A 24,821-nucleotide genomic window follows, 5' to 3' on the forward strand; every position below is an offset into this window, starting at 1 on the left:
TATAAACTTAAATACTTTAGGCACATTTGATATAAAACTTAATGTTATAAACTCTGAACACTTTTTTCTTTAAATTCTAGAAAAGTCAAAGATTCCAGGATCGTCACCGGCTATCCATGATGTCACCACCTAGGAATTTTCAGTAAATGCCTAAGCAAAACACACACCAAACATATAAACAAAAGAATATGTACAGCTGATTCACTTTGCTGTACAGCAGAAACTAACACACCATTGTAAAGCAATTATACTCCAATAAAGATGTTAAAAAAAAAAAAGAGGAAAATGGAAACTGGGAAAAAACAAAACAAAACTGGGGGGTGGGTGGGGAACCACCTTAGAAGACTCCACGTGGTCTGCCAGGACGGAGTGGTGGCACCCAGGGCTGGCATGGACCCTGCCAAGCCACTGGGGGCAGCATCCCTCCTCCTCAGGCCAGACGCAGCACGCAGAGTAGGGAGGCCATGGTACCAAACTTCCAGGAGTGGCAAGAAATTGACTAAAGAAGAAGGAGATTACTAAAGAAATTCCAGAGCCCTCTGGAATACTCCATTCCTGGCCAGAGAAGCCTCTGCCATGTCATGGCTGACAGCAGCGGTGAAATGACACAGAGAGAATCTTTTATTGTCAGGGGAGTCAGCCAGTCCCTACCAAAGCGGACTGAAAGCTGGGATGGGGCTGGCCCTGCCTGATGAACCGTGAGCCTCTCAGAGAAACAGCTCGCTAATGTCAATCCCAAGTTTAAGACACGGCATGCAAATGCTGCAGTGTCTACGGCCCCAAGATCAAGGACTCAGCTGTTCACCAGGCTGATCACAGCGTGGCCACAGGGTGGCCCTATCCAGCGACCACTGGTGGGGTCCGGATGCTGCTACCTGGTGGAAGCTAGTCAGCCCGAGAGCCCCGGACCAACAGGTGCGTTGGGTCTCTTACTTATTTTTAGCCAGCGTTAGTTTGGTACCGAGCTACTAAATATACAAACCAACAATGGCCAGACAATACGTAAAAACAGAACTCTGCCCAAGAAACTGACCCAGCATCTACAGTAACCAGCCCAGGAAGCCAGCCTGCTATCCCTTGTAGGAGGTCAGACCATGATCTTTAGCAAAAACCCAAAAAGTCAAACGACCCCTATAACAATCAGTCCCAAATGGCCAGGATTTGATTAATAACTGACAGTGCCCCTAATTTCCAACCCCCCACTTCCAATTTAGGAACTACCAGAGAGAGCTAAAATACACACCCCTGGAGAAAAGGGAATCCTCCTACACTGTTGGTGGGAATGTAAGTTGGCACAGCCACTATGGAAAACAGTATGGAGATTCCTCAGAAAACTAAAAACAGAATTACCATATGATCCAGCAATTCCACTCCTGGGCATATACCCAGACAAAACTATAATTCAAAAAGATACATGCACCCCTATGTTCACAGCAGCACTATTCACAATAGCCAAGTCATGTAAACAACCTAAATGTCCACTGACAGATGAATGGTTAAAGAAGATGTGGTACATATATACAATGGAATATTACTCAGCCATAAAAAAGAACGAAATAATGCCATTTGCAGCAACATGGATGGATCTAGAGATTATCATACTAAGTGAAGTAAGTCAGACAGAGAAAGACAAATACCATATGATATCATTTACATGTAGAATCTAAAACATGGCACAAATGAACCTATCTACAAAACAGAAACAGATTCCCAGACACAGAGAACAGACTTGTGGTTGCCAAGGGGGAGGGGCTGGGAGAGGGATGGAGTGGGAGTTTGGGACTAGCAGATGCAAACTAGTATGCATAGGATGGAAAAACAAGGTCCTACTGTAGAGCACAGCCGACTATATTCAATATCCTGTGATAAACCATAATGGAAAAGAATATAAAAACAGAATGTCTATATAACTGAGTCACTTTATTGTACGGCAGAGATTGGCCCAACATTGTAAATCAACTATACTTCAATAAAAATAAAATAAATTAAAAAATAAAATACAGGGCTTCCCTGGTGGCGCAGTGGTTGAGAGTCCACCTGCCGATGCAGGGGACACCGGTTCGTGCCCCGGTCCGGGAGGGTCCCACATGCCGCGGAGCGGCTGCGCCCGTGAGCCATGGCCGCTGAGCCTGCGCGTCCGGAGCCTGTGCTCCGCAACGGAAGAGGCCACAGCAGTGAGAGGCCCGCGTACCGCAAAAAAATAAAAAAATAAAATAAAATACATACCGCTAGCCGTTCACATAGGGTGCCCAGCTTCTCCTGAGCCCATCTCCAGCTGCCCTAACAGCCTCTAACCAGGGCAGCCCCGGACGCTTGCCTTCTTTCCACCCTAAATCCTTCCCACCCCTCCACCTGCCTCCGAGGCTCTGCCGCAACACGAGTGATGGCGGCTGACTGCCTCGCTTTGCCAGCTCCGAGTAAATAGCCTCGGCTGGTCTTCCTCTGGCGGGTCTTCGTTTATTTCCACAGTCCAGGGTCTCCTGTGCTTTTCCCATCCTTGCCTCCCTATCTCCTTCACCAATCAGAGCGGCATCAGGAGAATGAATACATTTCCACGAAGGGCTCAACCACTGCTCTGGAAAATGGTGCAAGACAGTCTCTCTTCACTTCCAAGTCGTGTATGTGACTTTCCCACACAGCATCAATGGTGAATTCTCACTCATTTGCATTGGAGCCACTGGAAGCTCCTCTATACTCATCAACTATGAGAGCTAAATGAAAAGGAAAGATATTAAGTCGTTGTTTCAAAATGCACCTTTGGGCCTGAGTGTATCCGTACTGTACCCCACAACTTCTACCTGTAGAGCCGACGGGAAGTCACGCAGAACGCGGTCCATAATCATTAGGTCCTCAGCCCCGCTGGAGATCGAGTGAGTGAAGACAGGCTGAGCTTTTCAGTAGAGCCTGTGCACACCTAATGCTTCTAATTCTCTGAAAACTGGTGCTCCGATTATGAAGTATGTGCTTAAGGAAAATTATCAAAAAACTTGCTGCTCCGAGCCCCCGAGTCTCCAAGCATCCCGGGTGAAAGGGCCCTCCGGCTCCTCCAAGCACCGAGGCTCCCCGCCCCAGCCCCCCGGGTGCCTATCCTCGGAGGCGTCCCAGCACCAGCGCAGCGCCTGGCGCCGTGGGAACCTGGGAAATGCTGGGTGGGTTGGGTAAACCACTTTACCCACCATGGACCTAACGACACAAACCATAGGTTAACTAGGTCAGAGCTAAAGAAAAAACAACTATCTTTAAGCCAAGGCTCTGGCAAGACAGGGAAGCTGATGTGACCTTCTGTGTGAATGTCAGGGCCGGGTCAGGCCGAACCAGACCAGGCAGGCCTCCTTCTCTTTTCTATTCTGGGGTATCTAACCTCCTGAACCGTCCACCTGGGTCTCCCTCTGGGGAATGTGGGACACTGGGGCTGCACCGGCTTAGTTCTGGTATGGCTTCACAGGACCTCCTCTTGCCACCTGTCTGAACAATTCATTGATGGGTGAGACAAAGGATGTTCTGAGAGCAATTTCATTCACACAGGAGCCCTTCAGAAGCCCATCCATTTCCTTGATAAAGGGATCCTTTAGACTCCTTTATAAATGTCATCTATTTCCTTAACAGACACAGAAACTTTCTTTTTTGTAATTGAAAAGAAGTTAAGCATGTTTTCATGTTGAGCATGTCTCTAATAGTTCATGATGCATCGCTAATTATCAGAGAAATGCAAATCAAAACTACCACGAGGTATCACCTCACACCAGTCAGAACGGCCATCATCGAAATGTCTACCAATAATAAACTCTGAAGAGGATGTGGAGAAAAGGGAACCCTCCTACGCCGTTGGTGGGAATGTAAATTGGTAGAGCCACTATGGAGAACAGTATGGACGTTCCTTAAAAAACTAAAAATAGAGCTACCATATGATCCAGCCATCCCACTCCTGCATATATATCCAGAGAAAACCATACTTTGAAAAGACACATGCGCCCCAATGTTCATTGCAGCACTATTTACAATAGCCAAGACATGGAAGCAACCTAAATGTCTACTGACAGATGAATGGATAAAGAAGATGTGGTACATATGTACTCAGCCATAAAAACGAATGAAATAATGCCATTTGCAACAACATGGATGGACCTAGAGATTGTCATATTAAGTGAAGTGAGCCAACAGAGAAGGACAAACATCATATGATATCACTTACAGTGGAATCTAAAAAAAAAAAAAGATACAAATGAGCTTATTTACAAAACAGAAACACACTCACAGACATAGAAAACAATCTATGGTTACCAAAGGGGAAAGGGGGGTGGGGGAGGGATAAATTAGGAGTTTGAGGTTACCATATACACACTACTATATATCAAATAGATAACCAACAAAGACCTACTGTATAGCACAGGGAACTATAATCAATACCTTGTAATAACCTATAGTGGAAGAGAATGGAAAAAAGAAGATATATTTATATATATGTATAACTGAAGCACTTTGCTGTACACCTGAAACTAATACAACATTGCAAATCAACTATATTTGAATAAAATTTTTGAAAAATGAGTTAAATACTGGAGTTCAAAAAGCATTTGAATTTAAATTATTTTTCTTCTTTTTCTTGACATAAACATCAAAAAATAACAGAACATGGCTTAGGACCATTTCAACAATGAACAAAATTCAGTATACAGAATAAAATATCTCAAACATACTGACAAGTTAACATTGAAAAAATTGTTAACATTTACCTGAACTGTCCAAGCACCTTCCCATAATGAAGGCACTGATTACGTCTTTTACCTAGATATGTATTCCCTACCCACCCCCTCCAACCCGTTTGGCTGTAACCTGATTTGTGTGTGTGTGTGTGTGTGTGTGTGTGTGTGCGCGCGCGCGTGTGTGCGTGTGTGTGTGTGTGTGTGTGTGTGTAATAGAAGGACGCTTTATAGCCAAAGATTAAAGCTGCAGCAAAGCAGAGACTTTGGACTTTGATCAGAAAATGGATTAAATTCCCAGATGAGGCTAATCAAAAGTGGGAACACCAGACTGCAGCATTTTTTCACTCCTTTCAGGAACAGCTCGGGGCAGAGTCATTTCATTTAGAACTGTACTTTGCTATTAAAGAACCCAGCTACAATTTGTAAAAATTGGCTGTTTACTGATGTACGGGGTCTCTCTGGTAAAAGAAGGAACGCCAGTGAGGTCACCTGGAGTCACCTGGTCCTGCCGATGTACCCTGGGTGCTGTGCTGACCCAGCTCCCTCGGTCCTCAGACATGTCCTACAGACAGGGACCCAGGGTTCTCTGGGCCAGCGAAACACCCAGTTATATGGACCTGTCTGTCAAATTGTGCAGGGTCTGAGATGTTGTCAACTCACAGTTACATGCTTTATATAAATGAACACTGCAGAAACACGAGGCAGCCGTAGTGACCCTGCAGTGTGGGCCCCCAGACCCAGATCCCTGGGCGTGGTGATGAGAGCCGATGGGAACTTTCTACACGTGCCGATGACACCCCAGAGACGCGGGATGGAAAACAAAGGATTCTGTCCGCTTTTGTGCAGGAGAGAAAGGAAGGAGAGAAACCTTTGCTCCTTGGAGATGGGAGGGAGAGGGACCCTGGGTTCTTACCTTGACCTTTTGGAAGGTAAATAAAATATCTGTGGAAGTCAGAGTCTCCTGTGTCTGGGTTTTTATGACCTTGAGATGTTTCCAAAGTCTGGGCTTCATCCCTTTGGGCATGTAGATACCCAGGGAGACTACACTCCAGTTTTCCTGGCACCTGGGGGCTTAACTCCGCGAGCGTGTGTGTGCGTGCGTGCGTGCGTGCGTGCGTGTGTGTGTGTGATTCTGCAGGGTCAGTCTGGCTATTGACTTAGTCACTGGGCACAGCAATCGGTCACTGGTCCGGCCTGTCTCCTACACAGCCCTGTAGCTGTGCCAGCCACACAGGTAGGGATTATGCTGGCTGGCTTTCTCCGAACATTTCATACTTTTTCCAAAATTTTCATAGGTAAATAGAGAACAGAACATAGAGAACAGAACAGTGACAACTAACTGCACTGCCAGCACAATCCTAGGGGCTCTGCATATAGCATCTCAGCTAATCCTCAGAACAACAGCAAAGAGTAGGCACCGTCATATCCCCATTGGACAGAGGAAGACATGGAGGTTCTGGGTGTAAGCCACTTTCCTAAGTTGCACAGCTGGCCAGGAGCAGAGCTGGATTTGAACCCAGGCAGCCTACACACCATCCCCATGACTTGTAAGCACTGTGTTCTACCACCTGCCCACACTTCTGTTTGCCAGCGAGATCACTCCTTTCATTTTCCCATGTTCTAACTAAAACGGAATCAGACCACCCACTGTCACGCGCTCTTTTCACCCAGCCTATGTGACCTTCTCCGACGGATGCGGTTCGCAGTGTTCCTTGCCCCACCGCGACGGGACATGTGACTTCACAGGCACCTGACGCTCTCTGAGATATCAGATGTGGAATTCCAGATTCTGAACCCTAAAGCCTCAGGAAGATTGGGCTGAAAAGGATTAAGACAAGAAGAAAGGCTGTAGCGGAAAGACTGTCTAGTGCCCACCAGAAGGTGGATGATTGCGTTTTGACGAACCGGGGCCTGTGAACACAAGTGGATTAGCCTGTGGCTGAGGAGAGCACTGAATACAACACAGGATCTCAAGGACCTAAAATGGCTAAATGATGTCACTTTATTTATTTGTTTTAACTTTTTATTTTATATTGGAGTATAGTGATTAACAATGTTGTGATAGTTTCAGGCGCACAGCAAAGCGACCCAGCCATACATATACACATATCCATTCTACCCCAGACTAAATGATGTAACTTTATTAAAGTGGGTCCCATGACCCAGTTCAAATGAACAGTTTTCTGTCCTTCGGTTCAGTTCAATAAACACTGATGGAGCATGTCTGCTACACAGCAGCTCCTGCAAGACAAAGGGGAAATTCTGATCTCTACTCCCAGGGACCTACAGTCTAGTGGGGAGACAGCCACAGAAGCTGGTAACTTCCAAACTGTAAAATCTAGATACTGCCACAAAAAAGACAGGCAAGAGGTTTTGTAGGACTCCGGAGCACAGCCATTAGGTCCCCTCAGGGAAGGATCCTGGACGCCAGAGCTGAGTCTAAAAGGGTGAACAGGAGTCAGCAGGTGATAAAGGCAGGAAGGGTGTTCCAGGAGGGGGGAACAGTATAGGCAAAGGCCCGGGGGTCTGGAGAGGTGAACAAAATAATGCCATTAACGTTTGTTTTTCATGTAAAATATCAAAATATAGACGCCCCAGATATAGACGAGAACAGTTTGCCTTAACGTCCTTTGCATGTACTAACACTGCACAGTTCTCAATAAATCCTAAATTCCATCGAGAAGAAAAAAGTGTTACTTAAACATTCAACAGCTGTTTTAACTACTGTTCTACGACTGTCTTCCTGTCGGAAGGCAGGCCTTGTATTCTCAACTTCTCAGAGGATGCAGAGAAATAACGAACTTCCCCACGGGTAAAAGGTGCTAGACCAGGGGTCTGCTGGCCCTGGGGCCACTACGCCTTCTGTCTCAACGCACTGAGTATGCAAATTAATCGTCAAGGAAAAGAAGTTAAATCAGTGCATGCCATCATGAGAAAGCAAATTAAAAATGTTTATTGTTATCCATCCAACTTACGGGAATCATACAAATGAGCTAAACCAATGGCGGCGATCTGGAGACTTAAACTAGGCCCTATTTGTCTTTTCTTTCACAGCTGTAATCCTGTTCCTTTTTGTAAAAATGATCAACATGTACACTGAAAGGCAGGTGGGCAAGAAAGGGGAGGGAGGTGAAGAGAAGCAGACAATGACCTCAGAACATGGCGCTGAGACCTGCTTCCACGCCGGACTCCGCCGTTGCCCAGGTCCTGCCTCAGTTTCCCCATCTGTGACATGATGGCGCTGGTGGCCTGAGACTCTGAGGTTTCCTCCAGGTCTATTGCCCCCCGACTCTCCTCTCTGGAGGACAAATTCCCAGGGAGACTCTGCCACAAGAATCCAAGTCTCTTCCACACCATGTTCTCTACACGCGCCCAATTTTTCTTCACTTCAGCTCGAAGAGGAGAAAAGGACCAGTTTGAAGGAAATTCAGTATATCTTCACTCAGATGAGAAGCTAACCCCAGATATTTCCCAGAAGTTTCCAGATAGTTACTGAAAGCGGAAATTGCTGAAGTAAAATGTAAACTGTCTTAAAAAACGGCAACAAAGAGATTAGGACAGTAGGATAAACGTGGCAGTTTACAATCTAACTTTTAGACAGAAGATAAAATAGATCCACTATGGGCCTCAAGTTATCTGAATGAATTCTTCATTCTGCCTGAATTCAAATGAATTCCAGCTTCTTCTTTGGCTGGGGGAAAAAAAAAAAAAACCTCTTTGGGATACTAGGTTTGCCCTAGAACATTAATTAATTCCGGAAGGATGGGGACCAACTGCTGAATGACTCAGGTGTTTGGAAGCATCATAATTTCCTAGAAATAGCAACACAAGGGCTGCCATCAGGTAAGCTGACACTGAAGGGCTCAAAGGTATTCTTGGTTTTAATTCTGGATCCTGAAACATCTGCCCCAGAACTAAGAGAAGCCCCACATTTCACAGACCTCATCTCATGTTCTTTGTAAAGTTTTTTTTTCATATTTTGGATCAAACTTTTCACACTCTGCGAAAGCTGGGGTGAACCATTCCTTCCAAACCCCGTATACCTCTTTCCCCTGACACCATGCTTGGCGTAGGAGACCCACCTTCATGATAGGAGCAAACGGCAAGACCAAAGGAGCAGGAAAGCATTGAAACCAAGATGCCAAAAGTTCTGTGTGTGGGGAACTGATGAAAAAGGGCATTTACCTGGTATAGCCCACCCTTTGCATAACTGGTACAACGTAGTACCCCTTGAATCAGAGTTAACTCCTGGCCCTATTAGTTCATGGTTGGTCCCAACAGCAAGGAATCCCAAGCCCACCATCTCCATCCTCATCGTCCAAGGCACGTGTTTAACCTGCCATCACCAAAATACCTTCCTAAATCAGTTTGTTTTTAGCGACTTCTCTGGCGGTCCAGTGGTTAAGACTCTGCTTCCACTGCAGGGGGCACAGGTTCGATCCCTGGTCAGGAAACTAAGATCCCACAAAAAAAAAAAAAAAAAAAAAAAAAAGAATGCTAAATCAGTTTGTTTTTAGAACGCTCTGAACCGATACACAGCCCAGAATAATTCAGAAGGATGTTATCACAGGATCGTGGAGAAAAACAGAAACGTCTCGGGTAGGGTAACACACTCACTCTGAGAAGGTGCTGGATCGCCAATCCTTCCTCTTTGGAGCGAGTGTGGTACAAATCCGAGCAAAGTGGCTGGAACACATTTGCTTCTGCCTCTGCCTACGTGTGCCAATCCCAGGACAGACCGGATTATCGTACAGATGCTTGTGTCGGGGTTTTGCTTCTGTTTCCATAAACGGTGGGGACAGGAGAACAGGCAAGGACAGAATTGATCTGACCCAGCCCACATGGCAAGCCCAGCCCCTCTGCCCACAGCTGCCCAAAGCTGGAGGGAGGTGGGATTGGGGTTTTCTGAACCGCCCTTCGTAAGTTAAGTGGACCGGCTTTGTAGATACCTGCCCTGGAGTGAAATCAAGAAGAAACGACCTGTCTTTAATACCCTTCCTGCATCTATTTTCTTTGGCATCTGCTGAGTGCTGAGGTTCGTGTGTGTGTCTGTGTGTGTGTGTGCCTGTGTGTGTGTGTGTGTGTGTCTGTGTGTGTGTGGTGGAGGGGCACACTTCAGGTTAACCCAGGTGACTTCCAGGAGGCTCGTGCGTCAATAAGGCAGCTGCTGGTTTTCTAGGTCCGGGATGATGAGACTCACGTGAAAGTGTTTTCGCAAATGTGGTACCAGGCGGCCCCTACCTTTTCCTGCTGACTCTATGTTGAGTTCGGCCAAAGAAAGATGTCCCTGAGTCCAGACAAAACGAGGAGAGGCGGAAGGAGTGGCCTGATTTAAGAGTCCTTATTACAGCAAAAGAAACCATTCTGAAAAGCAGGTTAGCTACTAAAAGATGGCAAGGAACAGAATAATGACTCTGCCCTAAAAGAGATTTTCCTGCCGGCCTGCCTCTCCGTGCCCTCTCGCACACGGCCTCCGCCTCCAAAGAGCTGCATTGCAAACGGACCCCAGATTGGAGTTGTTTTCTACTCCAGCAGCCCCATGATAACCTCATACTCAAGAAAACCCGCTTAAAAAAAAAAGTCACATGTAAGATGCTTAATTCGTTTTAGACATATCCTAGCTTCTCAGAAGTGGCATTTCAGAAAAAGTAAATAAAACCGGCTGTTCTATTTTTGGTCCTTCTTTAAAGAGCTGCATCCAGATTCCTGCTCTGAATGTCCCTGTGATAGTCTCTTAACCTCTCTGAGCCTTGGCGTCTTGTACATAAAACGGGGATAAAACAGCGCTTCCCTCCAGAGACTGCTGTCGAATCCAAGGCGCTCACGTGTGCGACAGTGACAGTGGACACAGCCCTGACCCCAGACCCGGTGATATTTTATCTTGTCTCAAGGCCCAAGCAGCACAGGTGACCAAGTTAAGGCATAAAAGACACGCAGGTGGGAAAGCCCTACCATGGACCCCGGCCCCCCAGATGTGAGAAGCACTTTGGGAAGTGGTTCAAATAAAGAGGCGTTTCATCCTTCATCCTGGAAGTGAGCGAGTTCTGTGCTTTGGTTTCTCAACCCCGGGACTCTGGCTCCCTTACCTGACTGTCACATTGAAGAGCAGACTGCGTGGTGCTCCGAGAGACAGGACGGACCTGGGGGGAAGCTGACCCGTTCAAGCTGCTGGCATTCCCCCTCCCAGTACTTCCGGGCGTGAGCGTACTGGCCGAGGCTGGGGAAAGCCTCATCCTTGCACTGGCTGGATTTCAGCTGAGAAGCAACATCCTCAGGTCTCAGGGAAAAAGGGAAGCACAGAACCTCCTGGAAGGGTCAGCAGGTCTGCCTGGCTGCAGGACCTGGGGCTCCAGGAGCAGGGAGAGGCCCCTTTGCTTTCTGAACCTCTTAATTTTCACCTGGAAAAGGTGAGCTGCCTTGTGCTGGATGATCTCTGAGGTCCTGTCTCAGTCCATTCTGGCGGCTATAACAAATGACCAGAGACTGAGTGGCTTAAACGACAGAATTTATTTCTCAGAGTTCGGGAGGCCAGACGTCCAAGATCAAGGTGCCAGCGTGGTCAGTTCTGGTTAGGATTCACTTGCCACCTGCAGGTGGGGGCCTCCTTGTTGTGTCCTCACATTGTGGAAGGAGGGCTACCGAGCTTGCTGGCCTCTTCTTACAGGGGTACTAATCCCATCCACGAGAGCCCCACCCACATGACCTAATCACCTCCCAAGGTCCCACATCCAAACACCATCACATTGGGATCAGGGTTTCAACATATGAACTCTGGACGAGGCACAAATATTCAGTCCACTGTAGGTCCTTTCCTTCCATCTCTAAACCAACTTATTTTTTAAATTAATTTTTATTGGAGTATAGGTGATTTACAATGTTGTGCTCGTTTCAGGTGTACAGCAAAATGAATCAGTTACATATATACATATATCCATTTTTCTTTTAGATTCTTTGCCCATATAGGTCATTACAGAGTACTGAGTAGAGTTCCCTGTGCTATACAGTGGGTCCTTATTAGTTATCTATTTTATATATAGTAGAGTGTATATGTCAATCCCAATCTCCCAATTTATCCCTCCCTTTCCCCCGGGTAACCATAAGTTTGTTTTCTACATCTGTGACTCTATTTCTGTTTTGTAAATAGTTCATTTGTACCACTTTTTAAGATTCCATGGGACTTCCCTGGTGGCGCAGTGGATAAGAATCCACCTGCCAATGCGGGGGACATGGGTTCGATCCCTGGTCAGGGAAGATTTCACATGCTGCAGAGCAACGAGGCCTGTGCACCACAACTACTGAGCCTGAGCTCTAGAGCCTGCGTGCCACAACTACTGAGCCTGCACACAACTACTGAAGCCCGCGTGCCTAGAGCCCATGCTCCGCAATGAGAAGCCACCGCAATGAGAAGCCCACGCACCACAACAAAAGAGTAACCCCAGCTCGCCACAACTAGAGAAAGCCCTCGCACAGCAACAAAGACCCAACACAGCCAAAAATAAATAAAATTAAATCTTTTACAAGAAGAAAAGATTCCACATATAAGGGATATCGTATATGTGTCTTTCTCTGTCTGATTTACTTCACTCAATAGGATAATCTCTAGGTCTATCCATGTGGCTGCAAATGGCGTTATTTCATTCTTTTTAACAGCAGAGTAATAATCCATTGTGTGTGTGTGTGTGTGCATATATATATACACACCACATCTTCTTTATCCATTCATCTGTTAATGGACGTTTAGGTTGCTTCCACGTCCTGGCTATTGTAAACAGTGTTGCTATGAACATTGGGGTGCATGTATCTTTTTGAGTTATGGTTTTCTCTGGATATACGCCCAGGAGTGGGATTGCTGGATCATATGGTAGCTCTATTTTTAGTTTTTTAAGGAACCTCCACACAGTTCTCCACAATGAAAACCAACTTATTAACCAGAATCGGCATATTTGTGTGTGTCCAGTCCAAAGACTAAACTCCTGGTTCCACTGAAAGTCAGGAGACCCTTGCTCTGTAAGGAATTCGGACACAGGAGGAAAGTCACAGGATTCTTCCAGGGTGGTCAGAGCTGAGTCCCAATTCCACAGGCCAACCCTCTTTAGAAAGAAACAAAAGGTCACAAGAAATAGCACATCACGTTCATCATGGTGAAATGCCCCACACAACCCATAAGATCTTAGCATTCGTGGGAACATGCTGAGTCTATTTGATTTAGTTTGAATTTTCAGATACCAAATGTTATCGGGCTATTTTGTTCTTATAAATGGCAAAAGCTTTCGAAAGCAAACTGCAAGCCCAAGCCACTGCCGAGATGTTCCAAGTGTTTGGCTTCTATAGTTGAAGTTCACTTTTTCCCATGACGTTAGCTTTCAAGAGAACACTGGCCTATATTGTGTTTTTAATTGCTAGCGTGTACCTTGTGTGAGAGAAAACCAAGTACTTCATTCAGAAAGAAGTCACCTGGGGGCTGGCGTTTACCCAGCTGGGCATGGAGGAGCTTGAATGACGAGCTGGTCACGACAGCAAGGGATAAGAAGAGTACTGCAACTCTTCAGTTTTATGGAACTCCTTCACAAACATTCTCTCCTCTTGGTTTTCCCCCTTCAGTATCAATGCCTCCCTGTTAAGATGAAGAGACTGAGTTTGGGTGTGTATGTGACTTGCCGAGGTCACTTGGCCACAGCGACCGTGTCAGGCAGGGTGTCAGGGCTTTCTGCTGCGGGCCACAAGCTGTCTTCACTAAGTCACTGTCAAATGCTGCTGACTCACCATAAAAAACGCTGAAATAATGCCATCTGCAGCTACATGGATGGACCTAGAGATTATCATACTAAGCGAAGTAAGTCAGACAGAGAAAGACAAATATCATATGATATCACTTACATGTGGAATCTAAAATATGACACAAATGAACTTATCTGTGAAACAGAAACAGACTCACAGACACAGAGAACAGACCTGTGGTTGCCAAGGCAGGGAGGGAGATGGTGGAAGGATGGAGTGGGAGTCTGGGATTAGCAGATGCAAACCAGTATACAGAGCAGGGATAAACAACAAGGTCCTACTGTAGAGCACAGAGAACTCTATTCAATAGCCTCTGATAAACCATAATGGAAAAGGATATGAACAAGAATGTATATATATGTATAACTGAATCACTCCACTGTACACCAGACACTAATACGACATTGTAAATCAACTATACTTCAATAAAAAAAGAAAAAAATGCTGCTGACCCATATGGCGATGGCCACCCCATGCTGTGATTTAAAATCAGGTCAGAGGTCAATGCTGCCACATGGGAGAAAAAGGGTGCAGGCTTTTACAAGTATCTCATATAAACAGGTTGCAATATACATATTGGAGCTGCCAACCTGAGACGTTAGAAAATACAAACACAGCCTCAAGTGAGTTCCTCCTAACGATGCCACCCCACAACCTGAGGGATGAGACTCTGCTGCTTAACAGAGACAAGAACTTAGACACGTGGCATGACGGAAACCAGGGTTTGGTCCACAAAGCAGAGGTTAGACAGCTGACCACTCTGAACAGCTGACCAGTGCAAACACAGCACAGTTTTGGAGAAACTGGGAACACAGAGGGAACTATTCTTCTTTTTAAAATATAGGCATGCCCCACAGGTTCCCAGGTCTTTGCAGGAAGGGGCCATCCCAGCCTCTGGAGCTGGTTAGCTGCAGCTTCTCCTGTGTGCTTGGAGAACGCCACCAGTCGAGGCCGGCGGGGAGATAAGACAGGGGAGAAACAGGCCACTCCCACCCAGTAACTCCATATGGACCCGACAGCACAGGTCCAGATAAATGGGCACAAGCTGGGCGGATGTCTCACTGCCCAGACGTGGGTGTCTTCTCAGAGCACAGGGGATGGTGGCCTGGCCCTGGGCAGCCAAGGTAGAGGCACTGGCTGAGGACCTGCCAGGGCAGATCCAGCCGGGAGAACCTCCCAAGGCAGTGCTTGGACATCCAGGATGAAGATGAGTGATGAGCTGCCCCCAGGTGGGGAGGTGGCCTGAGTTGCCGGCAGCCCCCGCGCAGGAAGCCGGGTGCTACTGAGCTTCCTCGGACACCGCCGAGCTGATTACACCAGCGTCCACAGTCTACTCTCGTTTCTTCCACTGAGCCTGTGATCGCCTACCTACCGGCCCTGCACAAGGTGTGGGGTGCAAGGGGGCTCGCAGACCAGCCTGAGCCCAGGCTCAGGCACAAGAATGACACGCACACATGTGTACCAGGGCATGATCCGGGACGCCGGGTCCAAACCGAACTGTTAGAGAGTCACGGCTGCAGCCCTGCCCGGAAGCATCCTGTTAAGTCACCTGAGAGCAAGTGAAGGGCTCAGAGCTCTGAGAACCAAGAGTCAGCCTGCTGAGGGGTGAGTGAAGGCCGAGAAGGTGAGAACGCACACCTGAGCTAGTGGAGAAGTCAGGACGGGGATGTGAGATGCAGGGGAGGGGTCTGTGCTCATCAAGGCCAGTTGCATTTAACTCTAAAATCGAGGGGTCTTGGGCTTGCCCTGGACACGGCCTCCAAACGTGGAGCCTTTCCTGATCCAATGAAAGTAAAGGTGACGGTCACAGGGCAGAGGTTTTCTCTGAGCTGCCACCCCATGTTGGTAAACCTGGTGCGTGGAGGTGAGTGACAGACTCCCAAAGAGGGACTGTGGCGGGTGACAAGTGCTTCCAGGATCCCAGGACCAGGCAGAATTGAGGCCGCTTCGGCCCCTCAGTGTCGAGAGCTGAGAGGCAGAGGCTGGAGGGGACACACTGGGGGGAAGTCCCAAAAGTGGCTCAAACATCAGAAGCTCTCTTAACCTCAAATGAAATCAGTTTGTCTTGAGCCATAAATCCAAGTGATTATTATCGGCCAAGGGCTACACAGGATCGGCAATAAAAGAAAGTTCTCTAGCTGGAGAGAGAGTAAAACCTCGACAAAACCCCTGTGCAAATTTGCTGTGAATGAGTTTCTCTCTCTGACAGTCAACGTAAAGGGGAAGGGAGGGTTTTAGAAATAAAATCCTCCCTGACCATTAAGAACGCCTTGGTGAGGTCAAGAGTAATCTCTGCTTTGCGTCTTTGGAGGAACTGATAGCCCAGAGTGACACAACAATTTGCTCTTGGCAACATTCCACCCCACCACAAACACACACCAATACTGGGGGTTTAAAATTGTTTTCATAGTTTTAGTAGAACACGATCTCCAGGGAAACAGGCATCTTATGTAGTAAATGATGACAACACCATAGGCCATGTCTTTTTTTTTTTAACTTGTTAATTCTTTTTCTTTTTTTTTTATTTTTGAGGAATTCTTTTATTTTTTTTTTAGTTTCCTTTCTTTTCCTGCAACAAGAGAAGCCACCGCGGTGAGAAGCCCAAAGCCAGCTATACTCCAAATTTCATATCGGAGTAGAGTTGATTAACAATGTTGTGTTAGTTTCGAGCGCACAGCAAAGCGATTCAGTTATACATGTAGCTATTCTTTTTTTTTTTTCTTTTTCTTTCGGAGCTTGGCATGCGGGATCCTAGTTCCCTGACCAGGGATTGAACCCATGCCCCTGCAGTGGTAGCGCAGAGTCTTAACCACTGGACTGCCAGGGAAGTCCCCATGTACCTACTCTTTTTCAAGTTCTTTTCCCATTTAGGTTATTATAGAATATTGAACAGAGTTCCTCGTTGGTTATCTATTTTTATATATAGTAGTGTGTACCTGTCAATCCCAAACTCCCAATCTATCCCTCCCCTGGACCCTTCCCCTCAGGCCATGTCTTTTGTAGATGGTACAAATGGGGGTGTTGATGTGGAAAATCCATGATTTGCTGGATCAACTCAGCAGCCGGATGGGCTCTTCCCTGTCTCACTCCAACCCACCTCCTCCCAAAAACTTCTCAGGCTGCGAGGCAATGTCTAACCCTTCCCCCACTCTGACAACATGCAGGCTGACTGTTCACACTGCGATGTGTACATCTACCATGCTGCCTATTTCTTTCTTATTTTTTTAAGGGCATACAGGGTTTTTTTTAATTAATTAATTAATTTTTTGGCTGCGCTGGGTCTTCACTGCTGCGTGCGGGCTTTCTCTAGTTGCGGCGAGTGGGGGCTACTCTTCGTTGCGGTGCGTGGGCTTCTCACTGCAGTGGCTTCTCTTGTGGAGCATGGGCTCTAGGCGCGGGGGCTTCAGTAATTGTGGCACGTGGGCTCAGTAGTTGTGGCTCACGGGCTCTAGAGCGCAGGCTCAGTAGCTGTGGCGCATGGGCTTGGTTGTTCCAAGGCACGTGGGATCCTCCAGGACCAGGGGTTGAACCCGCGTCCCTGCATTGGCAGGCGGACTCCCAACCACTGCGCCACCAGGGAAGTCCCATGCTGCCTCTTTCTAAATAGGCCTTAACCTTGCAAAACGGAACAGAGGAAAAATTGAAGCCTTCTAGTTCTGAAATTGAAATAATACTGGCATTCTGTAGATAGCACTAAAGATAAATCTGAATTTCACCGAAATGGGCTATTAGTGAGGATCAATGATTAGGCACCAGACTCGAAATGGAATTACCCTGTCCCTGGGAACTTCCTTGAAACATTAGATTTTCTTCTCTGAATTAAGGTGAAAAAATGTGATCATGTTTTATGTGTTTCATCCATCCCATTTGCTTTCCTGTCTTCTCTCGCAGAATTGGAAAATTTCATACAGCAAACTCATATTTCAGCTCTGCTTCGTGAAATGCACGAAGTCTTTGTTTAACTGACTCCTGTATATGCAGAGATAGAACGTCTGTCAGAGTAAAAACTCTGTGGATCCCAGAAACAACAAAGCTCCTTAGAAACGCTTGGGCAGCCCACTGTCTGACTGGATTGAGGAGGGTCTGGTAGACTGTCTCCTCCAAGTCTCCTTGGAAACAGATCGCTGGAGGGGTGTGTCTCCTAACACCCCTTCAGAACTCTTTGGAGATTACGGCAAGGTTGATCATGTCTAGTTAGTTTTCACGGAGAGCCTCCATTTCAAATATTCTCTTGTGTGTCCTCACAAACCACTGAGACACTCCAAGAACAATTAGCGTGGACTATTACACGGCCATTAAAATCATGTTTACCCGGAACGTTCAATGCATTGGAGTTTGGTTAAGACACGGAGACACAGCACCCTTCCACACTGTTTTAGCCATATACCTTAGCAGCATCTATCAATCTTTCCAAGAGGTGTGCCCCTTTACCCAGGAATCCTCCACTGGTAGTCCCTGAGAACAATCTGAAAGGTAGCTGAAGATATACAGATCAGGAAGTTAATACCAACACTGTGTGCAAGAAGTGGAAACAAAGCACAATAAATGTTTAACAGTAGGGAATGGGTTAAATGAATTGTGTCAGCCACACTTTTGAATATTACTGTGGAACCTTTAAAAAGAATAGATATAAGAAATAACCAAAAAAAACCACCTCATGCCACACACACAAAAAGTCACTAAATAAAACGCATAGAATTAGTTCTGTTGGTTTAAAAAGAAAATGTACAGATATGGGTATATATGCAAATGCAGCGAAAATGACTAGCAGGTTACACCCCCGTGGCTAACAGCAATCACCTCCTGAGAGGGGTGGAGAGCTGTGGGATGCGTCAGTTAGGATGCTTTTGGCTACAACTAACAAAAAACCCAACTCGACCTGCTTTAAGGGGTCAGGAAGGTTTCAGGATCTCCCAAACGTCCTAAATCAGAGACTCCTCTTGGGTAATTCGGAAGGTCAAGGGCACTGTGGAGGCCCCATTCTTCACCTTTGCATTCTTCCCCAGGTCAGTTGGGACCTGGCCCAGCCTGCTCTGGTGGCTGACGGCTGCCCCACTTACAGGCATTGTGTCCATAAGAAGAAAAGCTGACACTTCCTCCCACGCCTCTTTTTAAGAGTCAGGGAAGCCCGCCAGTAACCCATCCTCACGTTTGATTGGCAAAGATGAGGGCCATCTGCTCACCTCGAGCCAATCACTGGTGAGGACAACAGGCCCCGCCCCTGTTTGGGTTGCTCAGCCAATCAGGATTTGGTTGCTCAGCCAATCAGGATTTACCCCTGAGACATGTGGACTAGGGTTGATTCCTGAATGAAATCAGGTTTCTACCCAGCAGAAAAAAGGGGGTGATGGTTAGGTAGGACCAGACAGCAAAGCGGATCTTTTTCTTTTCACTAAGAAGTAGTTGTGGATTATTTGAAAATTTTAAAAGATTATATTATTTTTAAAAATCTAACATTAAAAAAAATAATTCTAATGCATAGAAAAAAGACTGAAGGGAAAACACCTCGAGATTGGGGGTAATTTCATTTTCTTCAGTCTTTTCTACATTTGCCAAAAATTAAGTATACTTTCGTAACAGAAAAATAACTTTTACAATGTTCTCCAGTTCTCAGTATTCTGACTTTCAAAAGGGCGCAGATATCCCTCGAGACATTGCACAGCGCCACTTGGGGTTCAGAAGAGGCTGGAAGTATCGCGCAGCTCAGCTCTGTCACCTGCCTTCCTTTAGGAGGGCTTGTGTCCACGGGAAGCCCAGACGATTTTCAGTGACCTGGGACATAACCCTCCACTGCCTTCAGCAAAGTAGCGAAATGCATAAAGTCAGGGCCCTGGGTCCCACCTCCTACCCTCGGGCCCCGCCTCTGCTGTGATCTCCATTTTAAGTGATCAGATGCTCCCTGCCCCGCCTTCCCTCCCTTGTTACCACACCCCCTCCCCGAGGTCTGCTTTGGCTCCAATGACTGCTCTACTTGTCCTTCCCTCACGCAAATCACAGGGTCACACAGGCCGTTAACATTCTCTTGCGCTTGGCTTTCAAGGTTTATTTGGGCAGGGCATGGGGTAGGAATGGGCGCAGAGAAATCTCCTTTGCAAATAATAAGTGGAACTCTCAAACATACACATAGGACCAGCGTGGGCTGAAGTACTTAGAGGGCTACCCAGACTACCCCTCCTAAAATCAGGATGAAGGAGACTGCTACCTTGCAAAATCCATCTTCCCCAGACGTCAAGAGGAAGCAATCGCCTCAGAGCATGAAGTACAAAGCGCTGGGTGGGGGCTTCCCTGGTGGCGCAATGGTTGAGAGTCCGCCTGCCGATGCAGGGGACACGGGTTCGTGCCCCGGTCCGGGAAGATCCCACATGCCGCGGAGCGGCTGGGCCCGTGAGCCATGGCCGCTGAGCCTGCGCGTCCGGAGCCTGTGCTCCGCAATGGGAGAGGCCACAACAATGAGAGGCCCGCGTACCACACACACACAAAAAAATAAAGCGCTGGGTGGTGAATTCCCACCCGCCCCGCACTGCCTTCAGGGAGCTCAGATTAAGGGCTGACGGATGGCTCTGACCCTTAAAAGGGCTTGGCCAGGGACACACCAATGCCCTTCCCTCCAAAACATATTTTTAAGGCGTGCCTGACTGCCACAAACACCAGTCGGTCTTGATCAACAGAACCTACAGGGTGAGTACCAAGAACAGTCTCAGGTAAACATATTGCTAGAAGAGTATCACCAAGGCTCGCCAGAAGCCAGGGCCCTGCAGGGGAAAAGTGGAGATGTGGGTGCTTCCCATCATTCCACTGTGCATCCCATTAACTTGCACAGCTGCCCACCCTCCATCCCCAGGCAGGGTTCTCTACTGCCGACCTTGGGTTTGCTGATTAACCAAATGGAATCTCTTAATTGGTGAACCACGCACGAAAATATTTTTAGGACCCTCTTCTCCTCCCTGCCTCGCAGCCATCAGCAGTAGTAAAAGCAATCCCTTTTGTTATGCCTTACCTGTGTCCTTCACTGGTCATCCTACCAACTTGGCGAGGCAAGCATTCTTCCCGTTATTTTTTCTGACCAGGACACTGAGCCTCAGGGAGGTTAAAAAAAGTTGCCCCAAGTCACACAGTAGCTGAGCCGGGAGGCTACCCCAGGTCTGTCTGATTTCAATATCTGCATTTTGTTTCCTGGCGAGTCACAGAGCTTTCCATCTAAAGAAGACTAGAGATCCAGGATGACCAACGTGAGAGCCCTACCAGAAAAAGCCCCTTTCCTCGGCCCCTCTCTGGCCACACGGCTGAAGAGTGGTGTTCCAGGGTCTCATTTCAGTCTAGAAAGAATCTCCCTTCCTCATTTTAGCTCCTTGAGGGCAGGCTGGACCCCTGTGCTTTCTTCCCCCGTCACCTGGGCCTACTATGCAATAGATGCTTGGTCAACACAGGCTGAACTGAATTAAGAATATTCCAGGAACTTCTAGTGTGTCACAGCCTCCGGAGCACCTGGGATCTTGTAAGAAATGCGGAATCTCAGGCCCCAACCCAGACCCAAGGTCCCCAGACAATCAATGCCACGCGCTATAAAGTGTGACACGTGATGTTCCGCACCCTCCACTTTTTTTTTAATATACCTTTGTTTGTTTGTTTTCTCACACCAACACAGAAGATAAACTTTCGTTTCCATTCCGAGTCATCATACGGAAACCACACACTGTCTTATGACCCAAGAAACTTCAAGTGATCTCTGGGGGAACTTTACCTAAGAGATTACTTTGCTTAAAATGCCAAGTGATCCCCAATTTCAAAGAATTCCGTGAGAAACAGTAGCGCCTTAGATAAAGACTGCATTAAAAACAAATTCCCCCTTTAAGTATGTTCACATTTAGTGAGTGTTTATTTAGTGCTCTAAGGTGCTATTAATCATCTTCATATTTAAACTAGAATTACTCAGAGTTGAGTACCCCATTAGCATTCAGCAATGTCTACCCTTTGGATAACTGTCATCGACAAGTCAGCTCATTTCCTCCACCTACTTATTACTGAGCACTGATGATTAGCAAGGCCTCCGAGGGACGAGATGCTGGGGGGAGTATGACTGTGGCGGTCCCTGACCTCCTATCTTTGCTACACATAGAATGAAGATCAGGGACATGCTAATCAAATATTTCTGTTAGCAAATAATGCATATCATTTCCACTATTTAAATGCAAAACTCAATTAGATGCTTCTCTGATGCAGCCAATTACACTGTTGCTGTAAGAAAGCCAAGAATCCGGTGTCACTGGGCTATTTTCAACACCTCATAATCTGACCTCACTTGGGAAAGAGATGCCACCCTGCGCATGGTATCAGCATGGGACAGTCGGTGCCTGGATCACCATGGCAAAACTGACTTTTCACGGAAAGAATAAAATACATACTTGTTTTAGAAATTACGAAGAAGGACAGCCCTCTGGAGGCTTAAGGTTCAAAAGCCAAACTTACGAAAAATTACTATAAAGGTGGTGATATAAAGAGCATATGCATGCATTGTTATTTTAATCGGAAAGAAATCACTAACTTTGAATGTTTAACCTAAAAACTAGTAGCAGTGCTAAGAGCAAGCTATAAAGATTACCAAGAGTTAAGAAAGATTGTTCCAAAAATAAGACGAGTTCAACTTCATAACGACACACATCAGATGATGTCGTCATTTTAAACTATTTTTAAAATCATTTTCATAATTAAATAGCCAGAAATAGTAAAAAGGGGCCCAAACGCTTACAAGAATCAAACGAGCTTAAAAACAATTGTCATTTTCTACAGAAAGATGAATTCTTGAGTCACCATCTGAACACTCGCTTCTCCAATCAGGGAATTTTTTTCATCACACTAATTAGTGAAGCCTCACTTGGTTATTTTCTTGGCATGTTTAACTCTTTGGGGGGTAACGTTTTATTAATAACATATTTCCTCTGGAATATATTCCCTTCTCTGGCCTCCATGGGAGTCAGTACAGGGAGCAGTGAGAATAAAACTGATTCTACGTCTGCTACAGTGGGACAGATCAGCAAATAAACAGAGGCATCGATTTCCAAGAAGAAAATGGCTAAAAACAGCATATTTACAATTCTTCTAATCCACACTCCACATCTCTCCGTGAGACGGAAGACAATTATTGAAAACCTTTACGGTGCACACTTTATTTTTAACTAAATCTTTAGGTAGACTGCTGAGAAATGCCAATACTTCTACCGGTCTTGGTTCAGCTGTGCAGTCAAACAGATTTTTTGCTTTTGCAAAATAGTGGCCCAAGCCTGAATAGCTCATTTAAACATCATATGTATTGGGGAGTTATTTTAAAATACATTTGGGGGTTATTTTTGGCAAACTTCTCCTTCAAGAAATCTTCTGGGAAGAAAGACACAGCTACGACTTGCCCTTTAATTCTGAACTAGCACCTCCCAAGGAAGAGCAATTAAAACTTGCTGTGTTTTAATGCAAGTCATAATGAGTTGGTCAATTCACTGATCAGGGACTGAGTTAGCTAGTGTCCGACAGACAGAGGGATGGACAGGGCTGAACCCTGCCAGGAACTGCCTTAGAGCTAATTATCTGGGAAGTCCAAATGGGGAAAACCCTTCTATTAAGGAAAAGAAGATTTGGGTTCTGAATAACCAAGAATGACCAGTTCGTCTCTGCTAATTAAGTTAATAACTACTCAATATTTTACCTTAAAGAAACAGGCCAGTCAATTTAATGAATCAAAGGTGCATGTACTTAAAAGACGAAACTCGCCAAGCTCTCCCCTTTCGGACCCCTTCTGAACACCTGTTGAACTCAGGGGCTTTTAACTTTCCGAACTAAAACCTCCTGGATACAACCTTGGGAACTTTTAGACTTTCTGGAAGTGCGTACGTATTTTTAAGGTTTCCATCTTGCTTCATCGACAAAACTGGTTACTAATTATTTATGAACCACAAGCCTAAAAACAAACTTTCTTACCTTGAGCAGTTAAGCAGGGGCAGGCAGAGGAGAGGGGCTGGTTTTTAATTTGGCCCCTTGGTACCCGTCCCTACCCCCCTTCACCACCACCACCCTCGTTACCGACCCCGCGGCGCTCTACGGAAAGGTCAAAGGTAAGCCTCCCTCCTCGCCTCTGGGAGGGGGCACACCTCCCCACAAAACAACACCCTGGCATCCAACCTGAGGAGCTCCGGGTGGCACGGCGGCGCGAGGGGCTGAGCCACGCGCTCTCCGGGCGTCCAGGGGTCAGGCTCGGCACCCATTCCAGCCCGGAACCAATTCCGACCTAGGTGGTGCCCGGGGCGCGCACGGCACTCTCCGGGGGTCCGCGACGCCCCACGCTCCGGGGAGCGGCGCGCGGTGGGGCTCGGGGAGGCCAATGGGCGACCCTCGAGGCTGCTACCCGAGCACGGCCTCCGCCCACCCCGAAGGTACTCTCAGAGTACCCCAGACCCTGAGGTTCGGGGTGTCTCGTCCTCTGCCTCTTTGGCGAGACGCACCCGGCGCCCACCCGCCCGGCCGCCGCTGCGGTCCCGCAGGACGCGATGTCCCCGCCGCGAGACTCGGGACTGGGGGTGGGGACCCAACCGCCCCGCGCCCCCGACCCCCGCGCCGCGCAGCCCCGGGCCCAAGCGTCCCTCCCCACCCCGCGTGTCCACCGCGCCGGCGAGCAGGTGACGGAGTCCCGCGACCCCGCGCGCACGTCCTCCCACCCGGGCCACCCGCGTCCCGGGGTGCGACCCTTACCTCGGAGCGGGCCGGGGCGGCCCTGCGGGGCCGGGCGCGGACTGGGCCGGGAAGACGCGCCTCCCGCCGCCGCCGCTGGGAGCCGAGGCGGCGAGCGGGCGCGGCGAGCTCCTCCCGGGCGGCGGCGGGAGGCGCTGCTCTAGCAGCCGCCGCCGCCGCCGCCGCCGCCGCGGCTGCGGGTCTCGGAGCTACGCGGCCGCGGCTCCCGGGCCGCCGCCGCCGCGGGTTCCCTTGGCTCCTGCAGGAGGCCCGCTGCTCGCGCGGCAAACTCTTCCGCACGCAGCGCCGGCGGGGAGAGCCGCGGCCGCCTCTTCCCCCTCCCCCTCCCTCCTCCCGCCTCCTCTCGGTCCTCCTCCTCCTCCTCCACCTCCGCCTCCTCCTTCCCTCCGCTGCCGCCTCCGCTGCCGCCGCCGCCGCCGCCGCCGCCGCCGGCCGGGTCTCTCCTGGCCGCACGCCGGGCCTTGGCCGCGACCTAGCCTGGGCCAAGCACCCTGCGCGCCGTACGGGCAGATGGACCCCCGGACCCCCCAGCTTCCCTGGGCGGCGCAGACATCCGCGCCCCGAGGCCGCCACCACCCCCGCTGGGCTGCCGGGGACGCGCGGCGG

At 48.0% G+C, this 24,821-nt stretch overlaps 1 protein-coding gene across 8 annotated transcripts in view; it reads right to left on the reverse strand.

Annotated features, from left to right (window-relative positions):
- The window catches only part of NPAS2 (neuronal PAS domain protein 2), a 181,034-nt gene extending 156,527 nt beyond the window's left edge, over positions 1 to 24,507 (reverse strand). For 4 of the 8 annotated variants that reach the window (XM_027128805.1, XM_027128806.1, XM_027128802.1 and 1 more), the window contains exon 1: positions 24,216 to 24,506. The gene's annotated coding sequence lies outside the window, so the exon portion shown is untranslated. Of the gene's footprint in view, positions 1 to 24,215 lie in introns of all 8 variants that reach the window. The other 4 variants (XM_027128807.1, XM_027128804.1, XM_027128800.1 and 1 more) reach the window with 2 other exon arrangements.
- Positions 24,508 to 24,821: the final 314 nt, after the last annotated feature.

The sequence above is a fragment of the Aethalodelphis obliquidens genome, unplaced genomic scaffold (assembly GCF_003676395.1).
Source record: "Aethalodelphis obliquidens isolate GAN/ISIS:26980383/991018 unplaced genomic scaffold, ASM367639v1 scaffold35, whole genome shotgun sequence".
Taxonomy (NCBI): domain Eukaryota; kingdom Metazoa; phylum Chordata; class Mammalia; order Artiodactyla; family Delphinidae; genus Aethalodelphis; species Aethalodelphis obliquidens.